Source organism: Mus musculus, chromosome 1 (genome assembly GCF_000001635.26).
Source record: "Mus musculus strain C57BL/6J chromosome 1, GRCm38.p6 C57BL/6J".
In the NCBI taxonomy this organism is placed as follows: domain Eukaryota; kingdom Metazoa; phylum Chordata; class Mammalia; order Rodentia; family Muridae; genus Mus; species Mus musculus.
The window spans coordinates 134,333,444-134,345,527 of NC_000067.6; the positions used below are offsets into that span (position 1 = coordinate 134,333,444).

The 12,084-nt window shown below is 50.1% G+C and overlaps 1 protein-coding gene across 11 annotated transcripts in view; it reads right to left on the reverse strand.

Annotated features, from left to right (window-relative positions):
- Positions 1 to 11,313, reverse strand: part of Ppfia4 (protein tyrosine phosphatase, receptor type, f polypeptide (PTPRF), interacting protein (liprin), alpha 4) — a 47,974-nt gene extending 36,661 nt beyond the window's left edge. For 4 of the 11 annotated variants that reach the window (XR_003946481.1, XR_001785571.2, XR_001785569.2 and 1 more), the window contains exon 1: positions 11,150 to 11,312. The gene's annotated coding sequence lies outside the window, so the exon portion shown is untranslated. Of the gene's footprint in view, positions 1 to 10,788; positions 11,110 to 11,149 lie in introns of those variants that run through there. The other 7 variants (XR_387191.3, XR_387189.3, XR_001785570.2 and 4 more) reach the window with 6 other exon arrangements.
- Between the last annotated feature and the right edge of the window lie 771 nt (positions 11,314 to 12,084).

Genomic DNA, 12,084 nt, shown 5'->3' on the forward strand with positions numbered 1-12,084 from the left:
TCTTAGCAAGGCTCAGGCTGGGCAGTGGGGCAGGCAGAGCCCTGACCTGCTAGGATGCCCATAACTCAGGGATGAGGCTGGCTTGTCATTTCCCACTTCTAAAGTCTGCTGAGGAGAATGCACGCAGACCAGTGTATGTCCGCAGCCTCCACCTCTTTGTTGGAGACTGGATGACAAAGACTCCCCATGTCCTTATGGAAATGGGAATGACGTGGTGGTGCACGCCTTTAATCCCAGCACTCGGGAGGCAGAGGCAGGAGGATTTCTGAGTTCGAGGCCAGCCTGGTCTACAAAGTGAGTTCCAGGACAGCCAGAGCTAGACAGAGAAACCCTGTCTCAAAAAAAAAGGAAATGGGAATGAAAAGGGACGCTTCCAGAGGAAGACCTTGTGTGAGGCAGCTTACTCATGGCTGGCAATCTGCTCCCTTGGTCTAGGTAATTACCCACTGCTGGTGCTACCAAAAGTCACCAGTCAGACCATGACCATTTACATGCACAGGCCAGGGGCCCAGAGGTCACAGCACAGGAAGGTTGGACATGGAAGTTAGAAGTTCTCAGCTGCAAAGTTCTCTGACCACCGTCAGTTTTCCACCTCCTGGCCAGGGCTAGGCCACTGGCTTCATCGGCTCTCACAGGGAATGTCCTCAGGTCATCCACTGGAGAACTCCAAAACTGCAGAAAGGTCCCAATACAATGGTTGCTACTCTGGAGACCATAAGTAGTGCTGTCCTTCCCACCTCACCCACCCCATTTCTAAAGATGTAGGGCACTTCAGCAGGTGAAGCAAGCAGCCAAGGAGGGGCAAGAGCCTGTACGAGTGAGAGATCAGATGTGGGCTTCTGGCAGGGCCGAGCTCAACAGAGAAAACCAGTCTGCTGACAAAACAGGCAAAATTGGGGGACAAGCAAGGGAGGAGACAGAGGAACAGCTAGAAAACCCCAGAACTCACAGCCATACCCAGAGGTGCCATGGCTCTAGCCAGTAACACACACACACACAAACACACACACATATACACACATACACACACACACACACACACACACACAGAGGGCAGACAAGGGAACAAGGAAAGAGCTAGGGCAAACACACATGCTCCCAGACAGAGAAATAGATATGAACGTTTCTCGTGGAGATCCTTCCCACCAGCTGAACAACGGTGGAAAGTTGTGGTCAGACAGCCCATGCTCCCTCCCCACCTCAGAGCAGCTGGGAACACAGGATAGATGGCTACTCCAGTCTGATAAACTGCCCTAGGGGATGCTGACAGCAGCAATTTCTCCAAAATATCTCCTGCCCAGTGTTTCCGAGCCCCTTCATCCTGAGTGCTCCAGGCTGAGAGACTGAAAGGCCCCGGGGCCCCACCTTCCCTCTCCAAACTCATTAACAGTGCGCTCACATTCTCTCTGTAGCCCCCCACAACCACTTAGGTTTTGGGGGTGTCTGTCTGTCTGTTTGTTGAAAGCTTGTGCAAGACCCTGGTCTTGGTCACTAGACAGGGGGAGGGGTGGAGGGAAAGGGGAGAGGGAGTGGGAAGAGGGAGACTATTCTCAGCCCCCTGCAGATGGCTTCAATGCCAGACCCCTAGGGACCCTGTGGTCTAGCACAAATGAAAAAGGCTAGAGCCAGGTCCTAGGAAATCTTGGGTGCAATTCTACCAGAGTCTAGCTGGGTGAGCCTGAGCATGGTACCCTCCACGAAGCCTGGGCTATAAGATGGAGCCTGGCTTAAAGGAGAAAGCACCCCTACCATGGCAGAGAAAGAACTGCCTTCATCTTGGGTAAAGGAGAGCCCGGGAGTGGTGTCTGAAAAGCTCCTTCTGTCTTAGGCCATGTCTCCACATGGCAACGCCCTCTCATCTTCCAAGAACGATGCTAGAGTCCGCAAGGTGAGACAGAGATAACTGTGAGCTGCTGGCCGTGTGGCCCAGCCCAGCCTCCCCACGTCTTCCTGGCCACTCTGACAACTGAGAAGCTGGCTCTGCAGCCAAAAACCTTTCCCCAGCCTCCCTGCAAATCAGGTGCCAGGTGGCAACTCCACTTCCTCTGGTGAGATGGCACATAGAGCTGGTTGGAGATGAGGCCAGAGAAAGGTGCAGGCAGAAACCCCTGGAGGTCCGCGTAGGACCTCCTACCCAACCCAACCACTACCGGAGTGGGTAAGCAAAAGAAACTTTAGATTGGCGGCCACATGGGGACACCTGGCTTCCCTGGCTCGGGGGCCTGCTTTAAATAGTGCAATTATCATCTCAGCTTAGCAGAAGTTGCAACTCCCAAACTCACAGGTCCTGATTCAGAGGCGAAAGTGCCAGGCCCCAGAGCCAGCATTTGCAAGGGGCTCTGCCAGGAAGGGTGTGGGGTAGGCTGTGAACAGCAGAAGGCTCAAGAGTAGGTGGGTGTGAGTGTGTGTTACGGAGGGAGGGCTGCCTGAAATGTAGGCCTCTGGCTCTATAAACATCAAAGACAGTCTCTGAGGCATCTCTGGCTTCCCCAAAGCCACCCCACCCCCCAGCCCCATTTTCCCCTAACAAACAGGAGGGATAGACACTCCAGTCTGATGCTCTCTGGCTGGCTATACATTCACACAGGCCTGGCTCCCTACTGCCCTACCAGATGGCAAGCCCCACCACTTGCCCAGCTCAGCAAAGGATACAGGGCCCCAACCAAGCTGCTGGAAACTGAGCTCATGCCATGATCTGGGCAAAGATGGCGCATTGAGTAGGAGCCTCTTTAAAGCTAGCAGAACAAGAAGAGGCTCTTACATACCTCAGACTAAGGGAGAGAGGTCTGAGGAAATGGCGGTGGTGACCCAGAAAGATGAAGATGATGGCCACCACTATGATGTGTAAGTGTTCCTCCCGTGCCAGGATGGTGCTCCTTTAATCCTCAAAGTTCCTCACAAGGAAACATCACCCTTCTTGCCATGTCTCAGATATGAGAACCAGGACTCGGGATAACATAAGCAAGCCCCACCCCCCTCCTCCCAGAGTCACAGTAAAAGGGAAAATCAGGAGTCGTGGTGTACCTAACACCAAGAGGGGTGTGTTTCAGGCATCTCATCTTCCCTGAGAATGCCCCGTGTCACACCCATAGTGGCCTGTGGTGAACCCTTCTTCCACTCATCTCCTCAAGCCTGGGAGGGCGTGCGCCTTCCCACTCACAGCCCCACCCACTTCACTGGCCCCTCCCTCAGCTGGCTCCGCCCTCCTCCAACTGACCTGGACTCCAGCCCACACTTTTCTCTGACTCAAGGCATCCTCAGTCGTCCAGTGGTACCCACAACCATCTGCTCGTGCCCTCAGACGGCACACCATCTTCACCTGACCAAAGCTTCTCCTGCTCCTGGATGGAGGATGATGGCCAGTTCATCTCCCTCAAGACCTCGACCACCTCTTCCCACATGTCACCCATAGGACCTTGTCTGATCCCCTGCCAACCGTGAGGGTGACCTTTACAGATCTATACTTAGACCTCTCACGGTCACTGGCCTTCCTTTACACCATCTGTAGCTGTAGACCCTACATAAGAACTCCAGGCAGCTTTGGAAGCTCTAACACCAGAACTTCATGTGAAAGAAACTGAGCACACGTGTGAGTCTACAAGCTTGTACCTAATAAGACTTTCAAGAAACTCCAAGGAGGAAATCCTGGCCCAGGATTAGGGTCATTTAACTTGCCCTCTGAAAGCCACAGCCCCTCAGGACAACCTGGGGCCACTCCTCTCTTGAAAGGTGGCAGACTCTGGAGTAGGCTGGTCATGTGACCCTGGGAAGGCTTTTATCCTCTCTTGAGATAGGAGTGATAGCTAGCACGCGCGCGCACACACACACACACACACACACACACACACACACACACACAACCACTGTCAGGCAGCTGGCAGCGAATTACAAGTCCCCACACATGGAAGGAAGTACAGACACCACTTCCTAGCAATACAAACTCTGTGATAGCTCAGCACCCATGGCTCCTGAAGCCCTCAAGGCTGGGCCCACCCGAAATACTGTCAGAAAATCAAAAGCTGACTTCTAGAAGCCATGCCCAGAGCATAACGTCTTGCGTGAGATTTACTAGGGCTGGCAGCCTGCCACAAACCCTTCAGAGGTGCCCGGTTCTCTCTGCACCTTCTACAGGACCAGCAGTGAGATTTTGCCTCTGCAATTTCGGGTTTCTACATCTGACAGAGAAAGGACATAACACCCAACACTTCAGGGAGATCACAGCTTGTCAAGGGTCTCACAGGAGACAACAGACAGAAAGGGGGTTCTGAAAAGGTATCAAATATGTTCCAAGTTCAAGCAGGCACCAGCATCCAGCCTTAGCACTCAGCTCCCCTAATACCTAGCACACTCCGCCGGGCACAGGAGAAGGGAGGCACTGGCTCACCCAACAAGCTCTCTGGGCCAGCATCACTGAAGCTCAACTTTCCAGTTACTCCCTAAGAAGACAGCGATGGGTCTCTCCTTCCCAACGTACCTCATATCACCTCTGTGAGCGCACAATGGACAGTCCACACTAAATCCTTCTTCACATTGGAGAGAAGTATTGTAGACAGTCACGCCAGGACACTGGTAGAAACCAGGTCTACACCTGTCAGTTTAGCTCCTCCTTTGTGACACCCAATTCCAGTGATCACAACTTCCTCTCTAATTCCAAAGGCTGTAAATTGAACTTTCTGACATAGTTCTCTCTCTCTCTCTCTCTCTCTCTCTCGCCCCCTCTCCTCTCCCCTACCCCCCTCTTTTTCTTTCTTCTCTTTTAGTTTTTTGAGACAGGGTTTCTCTGTGTAGCCCTGGCTGTCCCAGAACTTGCTCTGTAGACCAGGTTGGCCTTGAACGCAAGAGATCCATTTGCCTCGGCCTCCTGAGTGTTGCGATTATAGGGTGTACTTTCAAGGACAGCCAGGGTGGAACCAACTCAAAGGGTTCTAAACTCTCTTATTTATCTTTTGAAATTCTAGTTGTATGTGTGTGATATGTGTATAAGGCCTGCTGAGTGTAGGCCATAGTATGCTTGTGGAGGTAACTCTCAGAAGTCAGTTCTCGCCTTCCACTGTAGGATCTGGGGGTCAATCTCAGGCTGTCAAGTCTTCGTGGATGGCACCTTCAACCACTGAGCCATCTCAGCAGCCCACGGCTCAGCGTCAGTCTCATGGATTATAAATCTGCTTCATAGGACACTTGATTAAGGTTTCATTTGTATTAAAGGGATGCTGGTCTAACGTGTGTTTAGCAAGTGCTGATTTAAGTACTGTCTATTAAGACACTAAGTACACAAGCTGGGCGGTGGCGGTGCACGCCTTTAATCCCAGCACTTGGGAGGCAGAGGCAGGCGGATTTCTGAGTTTGAGGCCAGCCTGGCCTACAAAGTGAGTTCCAGGATGGCCAGGGCTATACAAAGAAACCCTGTCTCGAAAAACCAAATAAAATAAAATAAATAAATAAATAAATAAAACTAAGTACAATTCTCCTGTTTTGCTAAAATGAAAAGTCTCAACCAGAAAGCCAGAACATCAGTGCAACAGAGCAGCAGACCTGGGACAGCCACAGCTAACACTGGGGCCTGTCAACCACTGCCCACATTCCAGACATCTCACAGATACGGAACACAGCCCTCAGCTTCTCCATCTCTCATTACTGAGCACAACCATCCCAGGCATCTCATACTGACCGGAGCCGTCAACTGAAACAAGTGTCCCCAAATAGTTTTCAAAAGAAGAAGCAAAGCAACGTGGATGGTATATTTGGAAAATAAAAATCTTTCAAAGCCAGGGATCTGTGTGGGACAAATGTTCAACAGACCTCTCTGGCATGTGGAAAAAAGATGCTCAGAGGTCACTGCATTAGTGAGTCAGGGCTAAGCTTAAGGAGCTATCACATTGCAGCAAGCAGTCCTGGTCGGAGTGCTGACAGCTGTCTGAAGCATCAGAGTATAGGACTACTGTAAAAGGGGTGCGAGTGGGCGTGTGCATGTGCGAGTGTGCATGTGTGTGCGTGTGGGTGTGTGTTCAAAACCAACATGTGTATGTGTTTATGAGACAGATGAGGAGGAGGTCATGCATATGTCTTTACATAGTCAAATATGTATGTGGTCATGAGAATGCTTGGTATGTGCGTGTATGTGTGTGTAGCCATGTAAGAGTTAGAAAGAGAAGGAATATGTGACAAGAGTACAGTTGTGACAATTGGGGCCTGCACGTGTGCATGAAAGCTGTTGAGTGTGTAAACACACCGTGTACGCGTGTGGTTACAGTTCTGCGTCAGGGTGTGTGACCACACAGGATGGTGTGTGAGCATGTGCACCGTACGAGCGGTAACGGCAGGCACATGCATGTAGAAGGAAAGAACTCTGTACGCACGCTCCTAAAAGGACAGTGGGTCATGAAAGCTCGTGCACATGTGTGTGATCATAAAAGTGCTTCCCCCCCCCCCCACAAGGTTTGAGTTTTGCTTATTTTATGTATGAGCGCTTTGCTGCATGTACACCTACATGCCAGAAGAGGGCACCAGATCCCTTATAGATGGTCAGGGACCGCTGTATGGGTGCTGGAAACTTAACAATGAGTGCTCTTAACCACTGCGCCATCTCTACAGCCCTGTCATGAAAGAGTCTAAGTGAAACTAGGTGGGGATACCTGTGAGGAATGGAGAGAGCGGTGGGGATGCAAGAATAAAACCTTCCTTCTGATCCCGGCGCTCTGCCCCTTTTAGGGCCAAAGGATTTAGACAAGCTACTCTGGTCGTATGTGAGCTCAGGTCCCAGGAATGGGCCCAACCCTCCCTTTGATGACCTCAACCTATTAGGGATATGCTGCATGCTCCAAGCCCAGGTCTTTATGGCCATGAGAGAAGGCTGGGTCCGCGCCATGTTATATCTCAGAATATAAATTAGCATGGACCAGTCCCAGCCAGTCCCAGCCAGTCTCAGACAGCCAGGCTTCCTGCTGCGCACTCTCAGTCCAACTCCTCTGAGTAAACATGGAAACGCATTCTTCTGAAGCAATCACCAAGGTCCACTGTACCACGATCATCGTCCGCCCAACACACACACACACACACACACACACACACACACACACACCCCTGTAGCTGCTTAAAATGAAGAGAAACCTGTATCCTCTCAGAAAAGAAAATCATCTATCTGAAAACAGTGGTCAGCCATGCATAGAACCACACATCTGTAACTCTAGCCCCTGAGTATGGGGACAGAAAGATCAGAAATTTAAGGCCATCCTCAAATAAGCAGCAAGTCTGACGACAGCCTGTGCTACAGGAGAGCCTACTGAACACATACGCATGTGCACGTATTCATAACTTAATGAGACTTCAACTCATTGGCTGTGCAAGATAGCAACAAAGGCCTCTAAATGCAAACTAACTTCTTCATATGACAAAAATATTATTTTAGAGTAGGGCATACTGGCACACACTTTTGGTCCCAGCACTCAGGAGACATATAATATATATGTGTAATATATATATATATATATATATATATATATATATATATATACACACACACACACAAACACACATATACACATATATATATGCATGCACACACACATGTACATGCACATGTGTATGGTGTATTATGTATGTTTGTATGCATGTATTTCAGGGTCAGGGGAGATGGTTCAGTAGTCCTAATGTCCTCTTCTGGCTTCTATAGGCACCAGGAACACATATGGTGCATAGCCATACTTACAAACAGAACACCCTTATACATTAAATTAAAATCTTTTTTTTAAAGATTTATTTATTTATTTTATGAATGTGAGTACACCGTTGCTGTCTTCAGACACACCAGAAGAGGGCATTGGATCCCCATTACAGATGGTTGTGAGCCACCATGTGGTTGCTGGGAATTGAACTCAGGACCATTGGAAGAACAGTCAGTGCTCTTAATGGCTGAACCATCTCTCCAGCCCAAATTAAAATCTTTTTAAACTTTTAAAAATGATGAGAACTCTTTAAATTGCCATATAGTACCATGTTAAATATTTCTATAAGTAACTAAAAATATGTAAGATATACCAAATGTATACATTCTATAGATATACAAATCTATAGATATACAAATCTATACATTCAAGGTCATAAACCTAAACCCAAATACTCTGCTTTATGACAGGCTTAGGGATTTTCATGTTATCTACTGCCAATTCCCCCAGTGGAATGTAATCGTATGATACTGGGTTCCCAGGCACATCTCGGCTGCAGGTTAAATATCTTAATTTCGAGGAGAACCTGCTTCATATAACCCAAGGGACCAGAAGACAGACCACTTCAATTCAATCTGATACTCTCTCAAATAGTCCTGCCACAGATACAGAAAACGTAGAAGATACATAATAGGCTTCTTGGGAGGGTACAGTCATACTGAGACTTGTTTCAGGGCAATACAGAGCTGGGTTTGACCAGCCTCTGCTCTACACTGGGGTCCATGCTAAGCACCATCTGGAGTACAAACACCTGAAACTCTCAGAAAAAGTGACCCTGAGCCAAGGCCTCTCAGTCCCTAACTCTCTCAGGCATGCAGCTGCCCTGTGCTAGAACTGTCTTCTGGGACAGCTAGAAAAGATGGGAAGGAAGACCCCATGTGACAGCCTTGGCCTGTCCGCAGTTGGAGTACTAAGCCAGGTTGCAACCATGCTTGTGTTGTGAGGGAGGCAGCAGCCAGGGGTGGATAAAAGTGGATCCTTAGGGTCTGGTGGCCTCAAGTCTCATGTAACCCTCTCTTAGAGCCCCTTGTCCCACTGCTGCCTGCCTCACCAGCTAACTCTACCTTATTAACGTCCTCAGGTCCTTAGGGCCCCTTCCCTCTTCAATAATACAGAGAGCCCTTCTCAGACTGGAGAATTCACAGGGGTCGTGGTCCTGGGACATGGTCCTCAGCATAGGACCACAGCCTCTCTGTGTGTTCTTGACTCTGCTGGACACCCAAAGTGCCACACTCCAGTGAGCCAGCACCGTATGCCCTCCAGAGCTAATTATAGGTCAGTGAGCTAGCAGGCCAGAGAGGGGACAGATGGTGACTTATGTGGTTGCAATACACACTTGTCTCTCCCTCTGACCCCAGTCCCTCCCTCCATTTCTTCCAATTCCTTAAGTGGAACCCAGACTCTGGGGCTGGTTTTGCTCTCTCAGTCTTTCTCAGTCCTCACTCCCAGTGCACACATTTGCACAAGCACACATATGCACACTATGAATGTATTGTACACACACACCTCTATACTGCTCGGCCAGTATAGCCCACCATGTTCTTAGAACAAATCCTTTACCAACTTAACATAGTACAGCTCTTGGAGGCCCACGGAGAGCATTTCAGCCGTAACAAAGCCTCAGTTAACTTCCCTGCACCTTAAAACCCCGTTGGCACCCAGTCCCCTGGCCCTCCTGAGCTTCACCCCTGCCTCATCAGCAGCACAGTCCAACTAATCACCCTCTCCCCAGCTCTTGCTCTGCTATCCTCAGAGGCTCAGAAAGGACCCACAGCAAATCCTCCTCACTCTTTCCAATTCTAAGGTTTCAGTCATCACTCAGAGAGGACCCACGAGCCTGACTGCCGGCCCTACTCCGTTCCTCCAATCCTTCCTTCACAGGCCAGCTGCTGGGACAGAGCTCATATACTGACATCATATACATGCTCAACATGACATGCCCAACGGCACAGGCCCAAAGCATCCGATGAAAACTCCCCTCACACCACGCTCCTGCAGCCACTCATTTCTGGAGAGGGTGTCTTCACTGCACAGTGTCTAGGGCCCCCAAAGCCCCCCAACCCAATGTGCTATCCCTCGTCTCATTACTTTGGGACATCATTTATCTTGAGAAGCCTCCTCAAATCTTAGCCCCAAATCTAAGAAAATAGCCAATATAAACCATTCAAGCTGTCATTTTTACTAAAGACTATCTGGCCAGTTAACAGAGGTGTGGATTCTGTGGGTTAAGATCCGGTTGGCTTTTTTGTTTTGTTTTGTTTCTGCCATTCCACTAACAGGATAACTAAAATGTATATAGGGGAATGTGTGCCTATTTCGGGTACCATCTACCTGCTCCATGGCCTTTAACAGCTTTTGGATAGGCAAGTATCTATCTCTCTAGTATGGTGTCTGGCATGTAGTAGGTGCCCAATAAATGTTTACTCAATATTGAATAAAGTACTAAGAGCCAATTCCAACAAGTCTGGAAAGGACTGCAGGGAGTCCCTGAAACCTGGCTCCTGGAACAGCCTTCTTAAGCTCACACCAGGAGGGACTCATCAGGCTAAGCACAGCCCCCTTAACCACTTGCTCTCCACGAACAAGTACTGAGGAGCTGCCTCAACTCTCCTCCTCTCCAACACATCTCTCCTCAAAGGTGACATCAGCACCTAGTGGCACTTAGTGCTAGATCCCTCCTCCTTCTCAGAGAAACCACCTACAACATATTTCCAAGTCCTCCAGGCCAACCTCCCTTCCTACCAATCATAAAACCCTCAACACCCGTGCTGGGAAATACCCCTACTGTGTTCACTAATCAACCCTATCATTCCCACCCCCACCCCAGTTCAGTAATCTCTATTACGAACCTCTTTTCCTGTTGCGCCCACCCTCATCCCCACCCCCAACCAGGCCCTCGGCTGGCCATTCCTTCCACCCCACCGCCCCAGCACTGCGGAGATGGGGGCATCTCTGGTACAGCCTGACAGTTGAAGGAATGCAGAGCTGGCGATAGTAACCAAGGGCGAAAAGAGGCATGCGGGAAGGAGGAAGACCCCCGGGAAGATCGAAGACTTCAGCCTCTCACCAGCGCTCGCCCAAAGAAGCAGAGTTGGCCCCCAAGCCCAGAGGCGCTTTTGCTCTGACTCTCCTGGAGAGGATGAGGGGGCGCAGTCCACCCGGCTGCCCCCTCCCAGAGAGAGGATGGAGCTGAGGGCGAACTCCACGCCCTCCCTGCAAAACGGGCATCGACCCCCATCCTCATCCCCAAGGGCACAGGGCACAGCAAAGGCGAGGGGCAACGAATTCCGCGCCCCGCAGAGATACATCCAGACCAGAAGAGGCTGTTTCCCAAGGCGCACTAACAGAGACTCCTCCTCAAACTGTTCAGGGGAGCTGGAGCTGGGAAAAGGGGTATCCTTCCCCGCGGAGTGGCTGTGGGTGCTCACCTGCGTGGAATCGCCGAAGGCCCAGCGGTAGCAGGGCGCCGCCCCCGACCTCGGCAGCGCGAGGCGTCCTAGAGGCAAGCCTGCAAAGGTAGCTGCAGCCTCCACCGCCCAGTACCGTGGCCTCAAGGACCCGCCCCCTTCCTCCGCGGATACCCTGGCCCCACCCCTAAGGGCGGGGCCTGGCCATATCCCCCGAGGCCACGCCCCCACGCCCGGGCGCTCCCCAGCCCTGGTTCGCACGTGACAAGGGCGCTGCTTTGATGCTGTGCGCCATCTTGGTCGAGCCTGAGAGGGCAGGGCAAGCATTTAATCTGGTAGATGTTCTGGCCCTAAAACTTGGAATGCAGAGCACATCCCTCTTTTCCTCTGTTGAACTCACCTTCCTAAGTCTAGTCTGTTCCCTAAATGGCCAGTCGTCTGTCGCCCTTCACACCTGTTCTCGCTCACATATTTTTAAGTGGAGAAACTGGAAACCCAGATACTCTTGTATTGTAGTATGTGCCTCAGTGAATTGTGACTTGCTTTTGGGCATGTGACTGCCCTAACGCTGTTACTACAAAATGAAGTGTTTGTCTGATACATACATCCTATGAAAACATGCTCAAATGCCAAAATTCTGACAAATTTTAGCTAAACCGATTTTCCTGAATTGTTCCCTTTCCCTGCCCCCGTGGCTATTAATGTATCTTTTCCATCTGGTTTGTGAAATTTCATTTCAGTGCCTACTCAAATCCTTCACAGATACCCCATAAGCACTGTTATGAGTGTGAAGAACTGTTTTGGGTTTGGTTTTTTTTTTTTTTTTTTTTTTTTCTCCCTTTTTAGGTTTTTAAGACAGGGTTTTTCTGTGCAGCCCTGGCTGTTCCGGAACTATGTAGACCAGGCTGGCCTCCATCTCCTAGATTCACCTGCTTCTGCAGGCTGCCTGTGCTGCC